We start from the raw sequence: 17069 nt of genomic DNA on the forward strand, positions 1-17069 counted from the left end.
AATTTGGTGTAAAAACCCCAATGACTCAAATCGCGGAAGGCATCAAAGAGCTTGAAATGCCTCAACTAAATACTAGGCCAGTGCCATTAAACAAGGTAGGCGAGTATTACGAGGGAGAAGATGGAAACACCACCCTTCCTGTGGAATTCAATGGTGTAAAAACCATGGCAATCCTTGACACTGGAGCTGGTGTGGCCATTGCAACCAAAGAGGTTTGAAAAAAGTGGGGAAAACCTGCCTTGAGATCCACACGAATGACCCTGCAGCTTGCAGACGGACACAAGGAAAAGCCCCTAGGACTGCTAGAAAAAGTACTTGTTACTTCTTGTGGCATTGAATATGAACACACTTTTGCTGTTGTTGACTTTGGCAAGAAGAACAACTATGAAATCATTCTAGGAAGAGCATTCATGCGACAATTGAAAATGGTCCAAGATTGGGGTTATGACCATATATACCTAAGACATATGGAGACCATAACAAAGATAAACTTGAGGAACAATAGCTATAGGGATGTGACGAGAACACCGGTTGAGGAGTTTGATTCCGCCACAATAGCAGGATCAGAACTTCCAGCTTGGTTAGGTAAGCCTAAAGAACTGTGGATGTGTGGAGCTTCACAATGTGGTAGCTTGAAACGTGAGGAATGCATCCTAGAGCGAGCTATGGAGGATAGGGACTATATCCCAGAACCATTTCCTGAAGAAGAGTTAGAGCCTTCTAGATGGGAACACATCTTGGCTACTCTGGACGTGTGCGCCGTGGAGGATGCTCCCACAACAAAGTTTTGTGATGAAAATGGCTATGATGTCGTTCCTTATTTTGCAGTGAGTGTAATCCAGGAAAGCGAAGAGAACCAGACATCAACAAGCTCTCAAAATAAGGAGCACACAAAGAAATGTGGAGAATCAAAAGATGAAGAAGACGACGAGTTCTATGACTCTGTAGAACACTTCGAGCTTCAAGAAGATCAACGACCCAGGAATCAATGTCATCACTACACGAATAAAGTGCATCAAAAGTGGATTCCAAAGTCCTCCGTAAAGACACAGCCACCACAAGCATCCTCATACATGGCTCCTAATAAGGATGCAAAGACTCAGCTGGGAGGAAGACGACCAGAGAAACGAGCTAACAATGCTCTAATCAATGGGCTAGAAAAGTCCTCCAAGAAACTACCACCCACGAGCAAACAGATAGTAACTTTCCACTACCAGCCAAAAAATCAAGGGAAAGTACAAGAAGTCAACCTTGTTGAGGATAGTAGCGATAGTGATGAATCTTATGACATCCCCTATCATCAACTCAGGCCATCACTATCACCAACCCCTTCAACAACAACCATGACAGGTCAAAAGAATAGGACAACAAGTCAAAGCCAAAAAGCTCGACAAATCTGGATACCAAAAAGCCAGATCGGCCAAAAACAGATATGGATCAAGAAGACAAAGATCTCTAATGACAAATCACAAGATCCAACACCAACACAAAAACAAGAAAAGAGTGCACAAACGGGTAAGAATAGCACAAAGTCGCAAGCTTTCACAACTCAGGTTTGGGCTCCAAAGAAGTTGATTCAAGCACAAAAAAGTCAGAAATTCATTTGGATTCCAAAACAACCATAGTATCAACTTTCAAAGCCTAAATCCCGTCACCAACCAAGCGTACAAGGGCTAAAGCAAAGACCACTGTTGACTCACACAACAAAAAGGTGGATCCCAAAGAAGTCTCTTCAAACACAAACGAAGCACGGGCAAGTATGGGTTCCCAAACGAGAGTCAGCAACAACAAAACAACCAATAATCACAAAGAAATGGGTCCCAAAGAAGAACAACAAAACTGTTGTCAATGCATCGCCGCTTGAATTCTTACAATTCTTCCTACGATTGCAGTACAGTTAGAAGAGAGCAAGTCGTTTCAATCAAGCAACGATACAGGAGCTTCAAAGACCATTACATTGCTTAGAATAGGAAACCTTGCCAACAAATGCCAATAAGAAAATTGCTTATACCCACATCTTGCACAACATAAATCTTTTCCATGCATTGACTATGTATGCATAATAGGGCTACATTACAAGGCCTGCATAGGCACAACTTTTAATTGCCCTAGCACAACACATACCCTTTGCGATACCCTGTCGTAAAGGATGACTCCAAATAGGAAGGGGGGAGGCATTCTAAATGCGGACCTAACATTATGACTATTAGAGGGCAATGTTTTGTGAGATGCATTGAATTTTTGCATTTTATTGTGATAATTTTTTGACGAAATTTAGAGTATATGCCCTCATAGTAGTGTTACAGAGGAGTATGGGGACAAAATCCATATATGAGCCCCTAGGGACATGTGTATATTGTACATAGCATTTATATTTCTATTTGAATGATTTTCCTTTTGTTAAGTTCGTTTTAATATTTTCTTTGTTTATTATTAAGAAAAAATAAAAAAATCCATAATCCACATGAAGAAAAGACTGACGAGAGGCCTGAGCACTACAAAGAGAAGAAGGTACAGGGAAACGATGAAACTTCACGAAGTATGTCTCAGCAGCCACTACAACAGCCGAAGAACTTGTCACAAAGCAGTGTCAACATGCAACCGACAAGTCATACAAGTCAGAATCGAGTAGCTAAGCCACAAAATGAGTGAGGTGTTAGTCCCAAAGCTTCAAGTAATATTCTCTGTGGTCTAAGCGTCTTAGCTATTCTAGGTACTGCTCAAGCTGGAAGAGTTGAGCATATTTAAGTTGTGTCGCTCATGCTGGTATAGGTGAGCAAAAGAGTCGAAGTCTAAGTACTTAAGTTTGGTGAAGTGAAGGAGAAGGTTCAAAAGACACTCACGTACTGAGCACAGTGAGATACGAGTGGTGAAACTTCTACATCGAAAACCCTTCTTGGAAAGGTGGAAGCTATTGAGACATCTTTTGATGTCACATGTGCTACATTTATTCCTCGAAACACCCATCATCTCCTTCTTTCACATTGCATGCTTTTGTTGAAAATTTTCTCATATGCATATAGAGTGTCCCATAATTGGCACTTGCATCAGGCACTCTTTCCGTGTTTCACCCAAGCACTCACCTTTCATGAACATGTACTTCACGTTCAACTGCTCAACTCCAATAAGAGCGTATACCAAAGGCATTTGTTTTCCCACCGGGTTTTTTCCCTTTGGTCATCCAGGTTTCAGATCCTAATCTAAAGACACCTATCACCATCCTCTTGTACATATTCCTTCTACATCAACAATAAGGAAATGCTACTCAAATCAATCGACAAATGAATTGGAGCACCAATTTCAGATCATAGCATACTTCTCCTCAATGGCGAGTCGAAGAATGGCCTACAATGACAAAGCTGCAGACAACACTAACAACATGATTGCACAGGAACAAAGACGTCCCCAATGAAGAAGAGAAGACATAAAAGTAATCAGAGGATCTCAAAAGCTTGTCCTTGATAATGCGCATCGAATGCTCGGCAGGGTTTTGAACCTCAAATTAGAATAATTACGTCCTGGATTCGGCATGACAGACAGACTTTGCATTGGAGTGCAACTTGGCCTAAAGAAGTTAAGGGTTTAGCCATACAATTTCTACAAAAACCTTACAAAGTTGTCATTGGCTCACAAGATCAGAAAGCCAATCACTCAATTCTACAGATTGTAGAAGTTGTTTCTAAGAATCACAAATACTCCGAATTGACAGATTTGTTGGAGCAAGTGATGGATGGAGCTTTCTCTATCCATGATGATAAGAGTCAAGTTAAACGACATTGGGTTCTTTTTTAATTTAGATCTAGCAATAGACCTATACTACCAGAAACAGATGCTGCAGCTCGGAGCGTGGATGTGAAAGACATAAAGTTCGTCATCAATTATGATTTTCCTGAATCATGTGAAGACTATGTACATCAGATTGGACGAACAAGACAAGCTACTGCAAAGGCTATAGTCTATACTTTCTTTACAACAACAAAACGATAGCACAGACCACATCGCCATCGACAATCACGTCATGTCGGGGATGACATGAACGTGGAAGGGGGGAATGTTGACCGCTGGGTCAACAACACAACATAACTCAAGTTTCGTACCAAAGTCTTATCTTTTGCGAGTTATGAAATGATGCGGATTATGGCTATAAACGTCATTTGTAATGAGTAGTTATTCTAGTTTCAGAAGCCCGGGTGCAATGGCACTTCCAGATTGTAAATACAAAGCCATTTGACCCTTTCAACCCCATTTTTGGTTAAACCTAAGGTAGCCTTAGTATATAAGGTACCTAGGTCATTTTGTAAAAGGACTTTTATCATAATCAAAACTTAGCGCTGCCGTCTACTGTGTGTGAGAGAGAAAGAGAGTGAGCGTGAGCTTCATCCTCTTGCTACGCCCGGCTTGCTCAACACATTGGAGATCCGACTGCACCATTGTTGTAGGCTCGAGGAGAGCTACGCGACAACGCCAAGCATTCCATGCGAGATGAAGCGCACACGCCGACACATCTACGAGCTATTTGTGGCCGTAAGTGTATCAAACGATGTCTGTTTTCTGCGTGCTAGTAGTCTATAGAATCGTGGCGACATAAGCTACGCATAGGTACTCATAAATTTCAGTTTCAGGCACTTTCAAAATTCGGCTCTGTCATCCTACGCGTTTTCCGCAAATGGGTTTAGAGTGAGGGTTTTGAGTGTAGAAGCTTAGGGACAGGTGTATCCTAGTGAGCCAGATTCGTACGAAACTTAAGGAATGGCAGCGCTAAGTTTTGATTATGATAAAATTCCTTTTACAAAATGACCTAGGTACCTTATATACTAAGGCTACCTTAGGTTTAACCAAAAATGGGGTTGAAAGGGTCAAATGGCTTTGTATTTACAATCTGGAAGTGCCATTGCACCCCGGCTTCTGAAACTAGAATAACTACTCATTACAAATGACGTTTATAGACATAATCCGCAGCATTTCATAACTCGCAAAAGATAAGACTTTGGTACGAAACTTGAGTTATGTTGTGTTGTTGACCCAGCGGTCAACAGAAGTCCAAAGTTTTTATGTGCTTCAAACAATTTCTGGCTATGGATGAAAATGTCTCGAAATGTACTATGGGCACCCTCCATTCTGATCCAGGGGGGGGAGTATATGTCTCATGAACTTAATGCATTTTTGGCTAGTCGTGGGATAAAACACCATCGTATAGTGCCTTATACACCTCAGCAAAATGGTGTTGCTGAGAGGAAAAACAGATCACTTACAGAAATGGCATGATGTATGGTCAAAAGTCAAGCTTTGCCGCATTCTTTTTGTCTTGAGGCCATCATGTGTGCCACTTATGTACTAAACAGGTATCCTACGAAAGCTTTGCAATCTATTACTCCATATGAAGCATGGCATGATAGAAAGCCTTCTATTGAGCACATGCGTGTTTTTGGTTGTTTGGCATATGCTTTGGTGCCACAAACGCAGCGCAGAAAATTGGATGATAAGGTTGTCAAATGTATTTTTGTTGGTTATAATGTTGAAAGCAAAGGTTACGGGTTGTATCATCCGCAAACAAAGTGTATTCTGGTTTCACAGGATGTAGTGTTTGTGGAAGATTCTGTTCAGCCCTTGCTGTCATGTACTAGAGACAGTAATGTAAGCTCACGACACATTTATGACACTTTGTTGCGTCTTTTCAATGGTGGAAATACGAATGTAAATTCCAATGAGGTAAATGTACAGCCTATGGGGGTTTCTGAAAATGTTACAGATTTGCCTATTACCGATGCAGATGTACATGATGTACTTGATGAGGAAAGGGCTAAAAATGAGCAGGCTAGAGGTATGCCAAAATGGCTGGTGCATACATTGTGTGACAGTAAATTGGATGCACCTTTGTCTAGTCGTACTTGTTTAGGCTCTCGCCATGCATCTTATGCATCAGATTGTTATGCTTTGGCTGTGTCTAGCTTACTTGATGTTGAGGAACCTTTGTCTTTTGATGAAGCACAGAATTCATAAAATTGGATGGCTGCCATGCAATCAGAATATGATGCACTTCTAGAAAATGACACATGGACTTTATGCGATTTGCCTCCTGGCAAAACGGCCATTGGTACGAAGTGGGTTTACAAGCTGAAACGCAAGGTGAGATCGATCGCCATAAGGCTCGACTTGTTGCAAAGGGTTATGCACAACAAAAAGGCATATATTATGAACAGACTTTTTCTCCCACTTGTCGTATGACTACTATGCGTTTTCTATGTAAATTGGCAGCTCATTTTGGTTGGGATGTACATCAATCAGACATTGTTATTGCTTTCTTGAATGGTGACATATTTGAGGAATTTTATGTAACGTAGCCTCGCGGTTTTGTCAAGAAAGGACAGAAGGACAAAGTGTGCAGATGTAAGAAGGCTTTGTATGGGTTGAAGCAATCTTCTCATGCTTGGTATGAGAAATGTGACACTTTGGTCAAACGACGCTTTTGTAACAATCCAACAGAAAGCACATTGTATATAAAGCGTGAGGGCGATGTACTTCTCATCGTTCTTCTTTATGTGGACGATTTGCTGATCATTGGTCCCAATGAGGCACATATTGCCGAATTTAAGGTTGATTTGAATGCTACTTTCAAGATGAAAGATTTGGGGCTGTTGCATCATTATTTGGGCATACAGTTTAAGCAGTGTGATGGTGGTATTGCCTTGTGTCAAAAACGTTACATAGAGACATTGATATGTAAGTTTGGACTTGAGGATTGCAAACCTATTGCCACTCCCATGGAAATAGGTTTGAAGTTGAGTCTACATGATACTAGCGATCCTCCTGATGTCACTCTTTACCAAACTGCTGCTGGTTTCCTTATTTATGTATGCAACACGAGGCCGGATATTCAATTTGTAGTCTCACAGATCATCAGATTCGTGCATAGCCCAGGGTCTAAGCATTGGCAGGCTGTCAAGAGGATTTTTCGCTACCTTAGTGGCAGTTTACATCTTGGCTTGTTTTATCCCAAGTGGGGATCATTGCCGCCAGGCTTACATGCTTTTTTGGACTCGGATTAGGCTGGTTGTTTTGACACGTGAGTGTCCATGAGTGGTTTTTGTTTCATGCTTGGCAGTTCATGTATATCATGGTTGAGCAAGAAGCAACCTACTGTGGCCACTTCTAGTTGTGAGGTTGAGTACAGGGCAGTCTTCACAGCTATGGTTGAGTGTGTATGGCTCAGACGCCTTATGGTCGATTTGGGTGTTGGACAAGACACTGCCAACACTGTCTACAGTAACAGTCAAAGCGCATTGGCAGTTGCGAGGAACTCAGTTTTTCATGCTCGCACAAAGCACATTGAGGTGCATTACCACTATGTCATGGAGAGGCTCTCAGCAGGAGAGATCAGCTTGGCTTATGTGCCAACATAGGACAACCTTGCAGATCTTTTCACAAAGGCATTGTCTCGGGAGAAGCTCGAAGCTTTCTGCAAAGCTTTGGGCTTACTCCCCTTTGTGGAATGGTCATGTCATCAAGGCAATGTCACTTCCCTTGACTCATGTGCCAGCTCTCGTTCACCGCATCACTCCAGGGGAGATTTGTTACCATACACATGTGGTAGTGATGTGTGTGAACACGCTAGGACAGTCGGGGTATTTTTTCCCTCTTTAGGAGGTTTTTTCCCCCATGCATTGTATATACGCCCATCACTCTAGGGCTATCTATCTTTCCATTGCACACTAAGTAATACACTCTCTATTGTGTGCTTTGAGCTTCCTTCATCTTCTCCAAGCTGTGTGCGTTTCTCTGCAACCCTAATTCCACAAACTAAGGCCATACATCTTTAGATTTACGTAAGAGTTAGGGCTTACAATCTTATGCAATCTTCAACAATCGTAGAAACCATGAAAGAAAACGCGATAAATGGGGTTAGAGTGCCAGTATGTCACTCTTTTGATGATAGATTTTCATTGCATCTGATCCACATATACAAAGTATATACAAAAAAAGTTCTACAACCCCTAACTAAAACCAAGCAAGGTGGCGTTCTTTGATCTCTTTAAAGAAGTGCAAACTCACTAGATAAGATGATGCCCATCACTTGACATGTCTTCTCAATTTACTAACATATGCCAAAGATGATTATTTAAGAAGTATTAAACCCTGCAACACCATGATTTATTGAAATCTCTTGAGTCTAGATACGGCTGTCTGAACAAATTTAGCCATTGAATGCCTCACAAGGAGATTGAGCGCACAAAACTAGTCCTAGAAGACAAGCGATATTGGAAATCTCCACTCTAGATAGTTAGATGCTACATGAAACATTGTGCAGACATAACATTGTGATCATACATTGTTAGCACAATGGTGTCCATGTACGCAAAATCCACCCAACAAAGACCAGAAAAAGTCCAGCTAATAAAGAGAAATACCCATTGCATGAGAGACAAACCCTGACAGTCTCACTGAGTTATATTATTGAGGAGGAATGATCCCCAAAAACCAATAAGGTTTTACAAATACTTGTTGTGACGACGAGAGAGAGAGAGAGAGAGAGAGAGGAAATGAAATGTTAGATTATACGTCTTCAAAGGGCCAAAATTACCAATGAGACCAAACTGATACAATCCTTGAGGATCTAAACCAATGCCTGGGTACAAAAATAAAATGAAGTAAAGTGAAAAAGTGAAAAAAAAAGACTACAGTGAAAATCCTAAAGTCGTTAGGTCAAAATCATCATCATCATCATCAATGGCCGTGGGCACGACGTCATGCATTGTCGGAGAAAGTATGGCATCGGTCGTTGAAGAGCTTTGTCAATGTCCACCTCTGTAGGTAGTCGCACTAGGGGGGGAAGAGAGAAGGAGAGAGAGAGAATCTTATGGGGGTTCGTCACAGCATGAGAGAGAGAGAGAGAGAGAAAGAAAAAGAAACAACTGCACCTCTGCATGGGGTGCCAGTGTGGATGAGAAGGAGAGAGGTATTGGATGTAGTGTGGTGCATGGAAAGCGGATGGTCTGTGGCGGCTGTAAAGAGAGTGAAGGAGTGAATCTTCACAGCATGCGATGACATGTTGCATGCGAGAGAGAGAGAGAGAGAGAGAGAGAGAGAGAGAGAGAGAGAGAGGGGGGGGGGGGGGGGGGGAGGTTGGATGCATCCAATGAGCAGCCATTTTCACCTTCTCATGGACATTATTTTTCCATTTTCTATGTATATATTCATGGGCTCACATTGAGTTTCAAGTTGTATCTGTTTATTCACTTCATGTACTTTAGACGACCCCATAACTTTTAAAACCCTAGGTATATAAGTGAATGTAGCTCATGTGAAAGGGGAGATATCAATATGAGAGAAACCTAGAGTAGAGAAGGAGAAGAAGGAGGCTATGGAGGTGGTTTAAGTTGTGTATTAGTGTCTCGTTGGTGTAGATTAAGAACTAATCACTCTCTAATTCTTGACTGCCTATTGTATGTTTGATTCTAGTAGTGTGTGCATGATTAGATTAGTGTGTAGATTAAGGATTTGTGCATGCATTGCTCTAATCATAACTCCATGAGCTTGGGTGAGCTTGTGATAAGGATGTGACCACAAGGATTAGTAGAGAATACAATGATTAACAACCTTGATTAGCATAAGGATTAGCGTGTGTGCATACACTAATCCCCTTCATTAGTTCTCTCTTCTTCCTATTGTAGATAATCTCATGTGATTTCCCCACTCAATTCTATCTCATTTCTCTCACACAAACACCCATGTGTGATGTTTCCATGCCCTAGCCGGGTCGCTGGCATCCTTGGATTGATAATTTTGTTGATTCTTTGGAGCTATGCTACAAGGGAGTTAACATTTGGCGCCGTTGCCGGGGACAGTAGCCTAAGCTAGAGGAGAATTTTTTAATATAATCGAATGTTTCTGAGTAGATTTAGGTAGAAAACCCCAAATTTTTCACTAATTGATCACTAATTTTTGGCTAATCTGCTACCAATTCAAGTGCTTTACATGTGTGTATGCCCAATTAGAGGTTTAGTCATCACTCTTTTGATATGAAACTGTAAAAATTTTGACTAAAATTGAGTGATTTTTTAATGTGTAATTATGGATTTTTTTTCATGATTAGGCTCTCTAATTTTTCTCTAATCACATGTGTTTTTTGTGCAACACATAGCTAAATCGTTAATTAGAGTTGTAATTACTATCCTTGGAAATGATGCTACACATGAGATTTTGTGCTCAATTGATTGTAGGTGAAATGCCATTAAGCGGTTGCTAGTACACACACACGTGTAGGCGTCAATTGGAGTTGGAAATAGACGCGTTGCTCATGAAATTATGAGTGCACTAACCCACTCAATTGCTGATTTGATTTGTAGGTTGATTAAAGTTTGATTACACAAAGAATTAGTGCAAATTTAAGTGCAATTAGTATATCCATGTATAGACAAAGTGCGCACTTTCGAGTGCTAATTATAGCTTAATTGGTGCCAATTAGAATTGTGAAAGGCAATGACTTGTTTGATGATGTTATGACAATGATGGTTCATATATTTTGATTGCTAAAATTGTGTCGTTATGGCGTCAAAATTGCTGTAGAAATTGTGTGTGTGCACTAATTGCTAGAATTATGCTTAATTTTGCTAGTTTTTGCACACATAATTGAACTAGTCATTGGTTGCAAATTGATGTGTAATTGATTGCATTGCAAAGCCCAAAGCACAAAAAACGATCAATTTTACAGCGATTTGATTGTCAATTGCATTGAAAATTGATTGGGATTGTAATTTTGATGTTCCAAGTGCTGAAAATCAAGTAGAATGAGTTGCATTTTTCAAAAAGAATTCGGCTAATTTTTGGTAATTATTTTGTTAATTTTTAGCATTTTTTGTGCTAATTTAGTGCTTAAAATTGTTCAACTTTTATCAAAAATTAATAAAATTGTAAAAATCTAATGTGAACAAATGATCCGAAATGAAATTTTTGAAATGATGAACTCTCACTAAGTTTTTGGTTGTTTTTAGCATTTTTTGGATATTTTTCAGGTAATTTTACCTTCTTGGGTAAAATTTTTTAACTTTGTTGCATCTATGTATATTTTCACTTGCCCCGCTTCCGGGACCACCGGGCTGCACTCAACCTCGCATGCATCCACGTTTGCACTTACTTTGTCCCGCACTCATTGCCCCCGTGCACACACTCTCTAACCAGTCTCCACTCCTTGACCTTGTGTGACCCAACCTCTGCGCGTGCGCGCGCGCACACACACACACACACATAAAACAAAAGCAAAACAAACAAAAGAAGGAAAGACAAAAGACTTTTTTTTAAAAAAGACAAGAAAGTCAACACACAAAGAAACACACACACATACACACGTTTTCTCTCTCGTGCACACACACAAGAGACCAAAATAATAATATTAAAAAAAATAAAAACTCAAAAAAAATCATATTTTTTGTTTTTCTATGTCTTGTTTCTCTTCATTGCATTGCACATGCATCAAACATCCGCACACGCCCCCTTCACACGCATTTAAGCACGAATAGACGAATTTAGAGCCTCGAGACTCAGATTTCATCCAAAATTGTCCGATATTGTCAATTTGAGCCGTTTTTAACATATTCGAGCCAGATCACACACACAAACCTTGTTTGATATGGATTTTTATTTTGGGTATACGATTTTTCAGATTACACGCTTTAGAGTTGTTTCGATTTGATATTGCATTTTGGCTCGATTTGACCACAGAGTCCCACGATTGACCATATTTGACCTCGACTTGTAATTGAGATTTGTTTTGGCCTTGATATTGACCAAATTTAGCTAGTTAGAGCCTGGTCACATGCGAGATCTCGATTTGGCTGCTTTTGGCTATTCTTAGCACACCGACGCACGATTAGAGCTCAATTTGGTTACTAGACCTACATTTGGCTACAACTTTGACCGACTGACTGATTTTAGAGCCAGATTACACACATAGATCCCAATTACCATTTGGATAGCCATTCATTGCTAGATTACTCCTTGCACCTAGTGCATTGGTTTATTGCCCCCTAGCACCAGATTTGACTTAGACTGCTAGACTTTGGCAGTCATGGATATTGAGGCCATATTTGATCGATTATTATGGATCCATGGCGAGTTAGATGGATTACCTATGTACATCCATGTAGATACCCATCAAAGGTATATCTAGATTCAACCCACAGACAACCAGGCCCCCAGATTTCAGATGCTTACAGCCCGGGCACATGCCACATTGCCAAGTGAGCTTCTTGATGGTGTTGGTATAGTATATAGACATATGACGGAGGATAGTCCGGAGCATATCACTTTAGCCCATCTTGAGGATTGCAGAGACACACTTGAGCCACCACATACTCCATCATTGCGAGCGTGTGACACTGGACCCATATATACGGATGAGGATAGGAGGTTTTACATAAGAGAGCTTGCTAGCTCTGGAGAGTATCCCTTCTATGATACTGTGATTGTGATCCCCCCAGGTTCCTTCCGAGGTACCTACAGGAGTGTCCATGATGATTCTACATATGTATTACTATGTGGACTATGATATTCTCCTTCACGACCTAGTGATACTGAGTATACATTAGCTATGATGACTATGCAGCCTACAGGACTTTGATCACCTCCAAGATTTCCATCTTCACCACCATCTAGGAGACTGACCTTAGCAAAGATCATAACAAAGGCTAGGGCAGATATGGAGCGTAGGGTGCAGAGCCATACTAGTGCACAACCAGAGCTATGAGCCACAGAGACAACTACACCTCAGATTTTGAATGTTCCTACTATTAGCACACATGCTAGAGAGGTTGTAGGCATGATACCACCTTCCACATTGCCAGCCATGATCACACTAGATACTGAGCTTTCCAGATCACATGCACCAGATTTACTTATGATTGCTAGATCACCTAGAGCCACCATGCAAGCACGAGCCGAGCCTACGGTTGACACTCCGAGTATTGAGGACCGAGATGAGATTGTGCTACATTTTGTAGGCCATAGAGGAGCCATGCCTTGGTTTCTTGACCATGAAGGACATTCCTATACCAGAGGTACCTTCTCAGATGACATAGACCCTTCTATATGTCAGATAGCTAGAGTTCAGAGGAGACATTTTGGTACAATTGAGTTCTTTACTGATGAACTCAAGGGCACATATATGTCCCTTCCGACCAGCCCATATGATGCTATTGACAGTGCACATCCCGATGATTGTTTGGATACCCATGTACATCCTACGATAGTGCAGTTACCTAGATTGGAGCACACATTGACTTATGTTGATGATTGTGGGCGTAGATACAGATATGAGCAGACGAGATGGTATATTGAGCCAGTCATGAGTGTTATGGCGTATCTTATTGGAGATCTTCACGATAGGATTTATAGAGACCCATTGGGTGAGATTTACTATTTGATGATTGGATTGCCCTATTCTCCATGGCATGGCCAGGATACTAGACAGATGCCCGCCGAGAGTTCACATACACCTCCTAGACAGATATCCCGTACCAGGTCACCTCCCAGAGCTTCATCACCTAGACAGATTTTGCCACAAAGCATAGTTGATTAGTTGCGATTTAGAGTGATTGAGATGAAGAGGACGGATGCTGAGATTGATGGGACAAGTACACTAGAGGTCCCTACCATGGAGCCACCTACATTGCCAATTCCAGTGGTTGATACTTGTTCTATGAGGGATGTACAGCCTAGTGAGATTGCTCCTACACTAGAGACGAGCACTGAGCCACTAGAGATTGATAGAGTGCCAAATTCCATAGCTATTATTGATGATCCCCTTGCACCTATCATAGAGGTAGATGTCCCATCTACCATCCATCCATATGGAGCTAGGTGCTAGCCAGCCATTGACCATTAGACAGAGAGCTAGAAGATTACAAGCTTTACTATTTGGAGAGAGTTCTCTCATCCCTCCTAGTTGCACTAGACCATTGACTTGAGCATAATGACTATGGTGCACTAGCTGCATGCATTTATACTAGAGGCACTTTTTTCCTACGGGTTTTTTCCCTTTAGGTATCCAGGTTTGAGACCCTAGTTTAGGATTTCTTTCATTTTGTAATAAAACTTTCACTACTATGCTGACACACCTTTCTAGGTGGTAGTGTCTTGCCTTATACTTTTGCAGCATAGATGGTTCAGCTTCCAGATTGCATGGTTCCATTGAGTATCAGAGTTATATGCCGATTTCCACAGCTACTGAGGAGCTGCATCATATTTCTCCAGGTGTATCACTTCCTATGCTATATTTTTTTGTACACCTATATTTGCTTATTGTGGCTTTTCATGGTTTGATTGAGTCCATTTTATTATGTCTTGTTATCTGCCAGTAGAGATAAATAAGTTTGTACATGCTTCACTTAATTAACATAGAGTTCAGTCTTATTGATAAGCCTTGAGGTTAGGAGGTTGACTTTAGGTTAACTTATTTACTTGACCTACTAGTCCTAGTTGGTAGAATTATTTAAATTTTAGAGACCTTAGGAGGGTTTTAGGCATAGAGAGGCTTGCTCATTTCACAACAAAGAGCACTAGTAAGAACACAAAGGATATGAAAGCACAAAAGTGCCACAAGTGTAAAAGCTTAAGCTGGAGGAGAAATCCCAGCTGGATTTTGGTACTTCACTCACGTATAGCCTATGGTATTAGAGTCCTTGAGATTCCCAGTGGGGCGCTTTTCCTTGAGAAGCAAATAACCTCGGGCATACAAAATAAGCACTCACGAAAAATGCTCTTAAAAACAATGTGAAAAAAAAGAGCAAGAAAAATAAGAGAGAAAAAGAAAAGACTTCCATTGAGCTTAAAGTAAAAAATTCAAGCTTTTGTACAGTTAGTTCGCTTATCTCTGCTCATAAACACAAATAGGGAATCTTGCCGTTAGATAATTTTTCTAACTTAGCTAGTACTAGAGTGACTGTTTTAACCCTTCGCCATAGCTAACTAATTGATAGACTCATAAACTCTTGTTTAATTATTTTTAGCAAGTGCAGTTTATTTGTCTTTTATTGGCAGTTTAACAATTCATAATTCTTTGCACTTAGTCATTCCATTATGTGCTTTACTTTGCCTTATGACTTATTTGGCACATGATTATGCTTGCTACTTCATTGCCTTTTGTCATTTGGAGGCACATTCCTCCTGGAGCGTTCACCACGACATATCTTTGTCGAGGGCGATAAAGCCTAGGAAGGGGGGAATGTTGGATGCATCCAACATCAGCAACCATTTTCACTTTCTCATGGGCATTATTTTTCCATTTGCTATGTATATATTCATGGGCTCACATTGAGTTTCAAGCTGTATTTGTTTATTCACTTCATGTACTTTGGGCGATCGGCCATAACTTTTAAAACCCTAGGTATATAAGTAAATGTAGCTCATGTGAAAGGGGAGATATCATTTTGAGAGAAACCTAGAGTAGAGAAGGAGAAGAAGGAGGCTATGGAGGTGGAACCATAGAGCCGCATGTACTCTCTTCACGGACCGATTATATGCATGCAATGAAGATGAGTCCTTTTGCCTTTCTCTTGCTTTTCATTAAGTTGTGTATTAGTGTCTTGATGGTGTAGATTAAGAACTAATCACTCTCTAATTCTTGACTGCCTATTGTATGTTTGATTCTAATAGTGTGTGCATGATTAGATTAGTGTGTAGATTAAGGATTTGTGCATGCATTGCTCTAATCATAACTCCATGTGCTTGGGTGAGCTTGTGATTATGATGTGACCGTGAGGATTAGTAGAATGCAATGATTAGCAACCTTGATTATCATAAGGGTTAGCATGTGTGCATACACTAATCCCCTTCATTAGTTCTCTCTTCTTCCTATTCTAGATAATCTCATGTAATTTCCCCACTCAATTCTATCTCATTTCTCTCACACAATCACCCATGTGTGATGTTTCCATGCCCTAGCCGGGTTGCTACCATCCTTGGATTGATAATTTTGTTGATTATTTGGAGCTATGCTACAAGGGAGTTAACACACACACACACACACACACACACACACACACACACACACAAAGTTATGTTGGTGATTGAGAGGCACCACATGGTAAACATAGTGGTGGTTGGAAAGGTCTCTGATGTGACGAGCAGCCCTTTGGGCGGCCGTAGGCATGCAGAGTAGCTATAGTAGGTGGTTGGAGTTCAATTGCATGGGTAGTACTCGACTAAGTCTGTGAAAAAAGAACTGTCAACAGTTGCATGCGAGGTGGGGGGGTGGTGGTTTGCATGGTAAGGCACACAGCTGCACCATCAATTGAGAAAGAGAGAGAAGGAGTTATTGGATGGTCCTTGTAGAGAGAGAGAGACAGAGAAGTGATGCATGTGCGGGTGTTGGGTGAACCGTTTGGAGGCTTGCACAAGTTGGAGCCGAAAGAAACTAAAATATTGTGATGTTTGAGCTGGCAAATTTCCAGAGAGATAGCGTTATCAGGTGGCCGCTAGATCTACCAGTGCTGCTATGTGTCACTGTCGATGAACATTCACCTGCCTGTGCTGTCGTGTCGTGACGCAATCGAAAGATTTTTTGTTTGTGTGCCCTTTCTCTCATACATCTCCGCATATGCCTCACCCATCTCTTCTATGCTTCACTTGCCATGTAATGTCGGCTGTAGTTTGGGATATGGTTTTGCTTCAACTGCATTAGTTTATAAAGATTATATATACAAACTATTTTATGTATAATTTATATTGGCACTTCTGGTATCCGGCTAGTCAGGCTAGTCAGATCTCTTTCAAGGATTACAAATTACTGAAAGGCTAGGACTAAAAATATTCTAAAATTTGCAAGGAACAACTAATTGTATCAAGGAGGAAGACAAAAGGACTCATCTTCATTGCATGCATATAATCGGTTCGTGAAGAGAGTACATGGAGAAGAGGAGAGAAGAAAGACACAAGCACTGGGTGCAATCTCTCCCACGTGCAAGAGTGAGCATTTTCCTCTTGCACGTTGTCGGAGTGCAAAGTTCTCCAAGGTTGACCGGGAAAGCACCGCGCCTCTGGCTATAGACAGGAGCTCAGCAGGCATTCAAATTAGGATA

Source organism: Adiantum capillus-veneris, chromosome 9 (assembly GCF_014529385.1).
Source record: "Adiantum capillus-veneris isolate H3 chromosome 9, ASM1452938v2, whole genome shotgun sequence".
Taxonomy (NCBI): Eukaryota; Viridiplantae; Streptophyta; class Polypodiopsida; order Polypodiales; family Pteridaceae; genus Adiantum; species Adiantum capillus-veneris.